The following is a 3,994-nucleotide window of genomic DNA, read 5'->3' on the forward strand; positions in this document are numbered from 1 at the left end:
AAGATTGAAGGCCATGTGATGGTTAATCTTGCTATATGACCAATAGTTATGTTTTGGTGGTCGTATCAACCAAGAATCAATTACCAAGTTCAACAACCTTAGTTTTTTTTGTATATTCTAGGTCCGTACTTTGGAGCACAGCAAGAGCAATTTTCTTGTTTATATTTCCCAAACTAAGCAGGCAATATAATAACCATTTATATTGAAAAAAGTATGATCAATAATAAACTTTTGCTCAACCATGCTGAATTCCAAGCAATAGAGAAACTAGCATACATTATCTTTAGTTGCATGCTAGTTTAATGCTTGCACCTCCATATAATAGAGAAGGTTTCACTTCAGATACAATATTGTGCTTCGCTAAACACATTAGTTGAAGTTTTACTTCTCTGAACACCCAAGTCAAAGCAACCCGTGGAACAGAATAAGCGTTCCATCGTCCAACATACGTCATCACCTCTGAAGGGCTCGGATATATCATCATTTGAACACTTAACAGTCCCAGCCATAGCACAGAACTATATAGACAGAAAAAGAGACTTATGAACAGACCATCAATATAATTGACTTAATAAACACCTTACAAACAATATAATGACGATACAGCGAGGTACATGCCCAAAAAATGTGTGTGACAAATAGAGCATGCTTCATTGCAAACACAAATCTGTAGTTCCCAAAACAGTATATATAAATGCAGAGATTTAAAAATTTCTAGAAGTACTTGAAGTTGAGAAAAACTAACTTACACAAAGCTAAATCAGGAAGCTCTATTAAATGTTAACAAGTATGTTTTCTAGTGATTTTGATTTATGTAGATGCTTGACAATAATCCTAATCTGAATAGTGAATACATAAAAAAATCAGCATGAGTTTTTAAGTTACATTGCAGATTATGTCACTTAAATCACTTACATATGTACAAGCCAACAGGATTCATGCAGTCGTACCTCTGTCCGCATAGGTAGCTCGCTATGTATACCCTGAACTTTCTCCCAAATATGAATATGCAGGAAATATTGGTCCTGTACAAAATAAAGGATTCAATTCATAAGCACTTGCAAGCACATTTAAGTAGATCTGACAAAAACACTAACCAACAACCTTTAAATGTCTAACAGCACTATAAATTCGTAATGGTATACCTTCAGTTTAGAATTGAGTCGCATGAGTTGTCCTGACAGGTTCAAAGTCTCCGAGGATTAATGCATCATGGACGACGACACACAGCAAACACACTATCGATAAGACCAATGTTGCGATGCTCCACCAAGTGTTCAAGCGCTAGACCGCCACCAATAGCTGTTGCTATGATCTAGGATGACGGCGACCGGGTGCTGAACGTGCAGAACATGCATATGCGTAGGCCACGATTTGAACGATTTGATCACAATAAGCCAACCATCACCGTTCATGGGCTAGTGCCTGCTGGTTGGGATTCTCTAATTTGGTGCTCGTTGAGTAACATATAGCCTAATAAGTAATTAGCTGCGACTAGATAGCCATTAGCATGTACATACGCTCTAACTACCTGCTGAAATTTCTTGAGGGGGTCGAGCGACTAGCAGGGGTCTGCAGCCCCTGCTCGCCCCTCCCTGTCCCTGCACATGGAACACAGAGTGACAGACCATGCAGTGTCGTGACTGCCTGTACAAGCCAGCACCCACAAAGGTAGATCAGGAAAGTAAGATAGCGTTAATCATTGTCGTAATGTTATACAAAGAATTAGCCTTACTGAACCATAGAGGGTAGGAGCAGAGGAGACGTGTGTAGAAGTGCCTTACTGAACCATATCAACATCAGAGTCGAGGTAGGTGACGTGAAGCAGCACAATCAAGACTAATCAGCAGCCACGCGCGTGGAGACTTGGGGACATTGGGTCGAGCGCAGCAGCTGCGGGAATGACCCGTGGTGCCTAGGGTTTCTTCGGGGGCTGGCCGAGGTGTGGAGGACGCCGTGACGATGGGATCAAAGGAGACCAATGAGGGGGAGATGAGCCGGTGAGGGGCGGTGAAGGGGAGCGCCGAATCTGCCTGGAATCGGAGGCAGCGGCGACGGCGTTATGGCAGAGCTCGCGTGAGAGAGAGGGAGATAATCCTGGGAGATAGGTGGAGGGGAGATAAGATTTGGGTTCTTTTTTTTCTGCTTGGTTGCGGGATATTTGGACGGAAGAGGTGGAGATGGGGACGGGGAGGTTATCCTTCGTGGGGAAGATGGGAGGTTTTTTTAACTCAACAATACATGTTGTCTTTCGTTGCTACATATGCGTTGGGGTATGGGGGTTTTTGTTGTAGTGTAGCATGACTCTAACATTACTACCTTTATATCTCAAAACAATTATCAAGAATCAAATTGATCCTAGTGTCTAATGCACTTTTTATGATAGTTTTTATTATACCCAATTTGGATGCTCATCATTCTAGGACCAAATTCATAACCATAGCAAATAACATGATGTTCTAAGAGACTCTCAAAATAATATAAGTGAAGCATGAGAGACTAGCAATTTCTACAAAATTAAGCCACCACTGTGCTCTAAAAAATATAAGTGAAGCATTAGAGCAAAAACTATCTAGCTCAAAAGATATAAGTGAAGCCGCAAATTGTGCTGAATCTTGTGGAGACAAGGGTTACAGAGGAAATAAATTTAGAATTGACTAAACCTTTCTCGACACAGGAAGTGAGTGACTCATTGTTCCAGATTGGACCCTTGAAGGCCCCTGGACCGGATGGTCTACCGGCAACAGTAATCGAGGTGACATGGCATCATTAGCAGAGGTTACTGTAGCTTGATTACCCGGGTGTCACAGTTCTCCTCCACTACAAGAAATCTCGTCCCGAGATTTAGGAGGGGAGTAAGGGGAAAAGTTCTAGTTACGAAATTCTAACGAGTGTTTTCGCCCTTAGTTGCTCTTCCCGAAGAAGTTGATCCATTACATTGATGTCTTCATTCCGCTGCTTCAGGTCATCATTATGAAGTCATCATCCTTTCTTTGAAGCTTCCATCGTACTTACGAATAGGTAATGGGGCAGATCGGCAACGACAGAATGCTATAAGGGTAATAATCTGGGATTAACCCATGAATGAGCCTATGAGTACCTCTCGAGTTGAACAAATAAAACACATCAAGAGTAAAGTTCGAAGGTACAATGAGGAGTTTCAAGTGGATAGATAGTTGCTCAAAGTCTAAACCAGAGTGAGAAAGGGGTCTAGAGCAGCAAGAGTAAGTATTGCGTCTGATACCAGAATAGAGCACTAGGAAGGTGGCCGTGAATTAAATATGAAGCCGAGCGTGGGGAATAACCATTAGAAACAGGGTTGTACAGGAGAGTCGGGTTTCGATCCTGTGGAACTGTGGGTTATGGGCCCACCATGTTTGTTAAAAGTTGGAAGGGTGGAGACGTCTTGCGTGATTATGCAAGCAAGGCATGTCAGAGGGTAGCCTGTCGATTATGTCGGCAACAACGTCGGTACCAAGGGCGAGGGACGAAGAGAACCATCTTCCTGCTCATTGAACGAGGCGAACCAATAGGCAAAGTTCTCGTCCATCGGTGGCTACCGGAGTGTCATCAACAATTGTAACAGGGTCTTGTTGACAGAATTGTACACCGAGGTGTTTACATAAGCAGGAGAATATTACTGCTTAGATCATATAGATCACAAGAAACGTTAAACCAAACAATGGAAAGGAAAAATATGACTATCATATTAAACAGAACAATGGAAAGGAAAATGTGTTTAAACACATTTTTCAAGGGTATATGCTTCCCAAGGACAAGCAGTGCATGATATCCATGACAAGATATTATGTAGAAAACTCCTTAGGTAGGGGAGAGAAAGTTCATGACACTACCCATACAACGGTGTTTGGATAAATCAGCAGGAAACATTTAGCATTGGGCTTAAAATGTTCTTGTTGTAAATCGGAGTACCACAGGCATGCTTCGAGATAGCATTGACATGGTCTTCAAGCAAAGGTCAGACTTGGATACC

General features: G+C 42.1%; 1 long non-coding RNA gene across 1 annotated transcript; it reads right to left on the bottom strand.

The window, feature by feature from the left end:
* Nucleotides 1-303: 303 nt before the first annotated feature.
* LOC119342785 lies at nt 304-2,099 on the bottom strand. Its single transcript, XR_005165716.1, has 3 exons — nt 1,146-2,099; nt 951-1,025; nt 304-518 (listed from the first exon to the last, which is right to left on the bottom strand). It is a non-coding gene; the product is annotated as an uncharacterized LOC119342785 (long non-coding RNA).
* Nucleotides 2,100-3,994: the final 1,895 nt, after the last annotated feature.

Source organism: Triticum dicoccoides, unplaced genomic scaffold (assembly GCF_002162155.2).
Source record: "Triticum dicoccoides isolate Atlit2015 ecotype Zavitan unplaced genomic scaffold, WEW_v2.0 scaffold104834, whole genome shotgun sequence".
NCBI lineage: Eukaryota > Viridiplantae > Streptophyta > Magnoliopsida > Poales > Poaceae > Triticum > Triticum dicoccoides.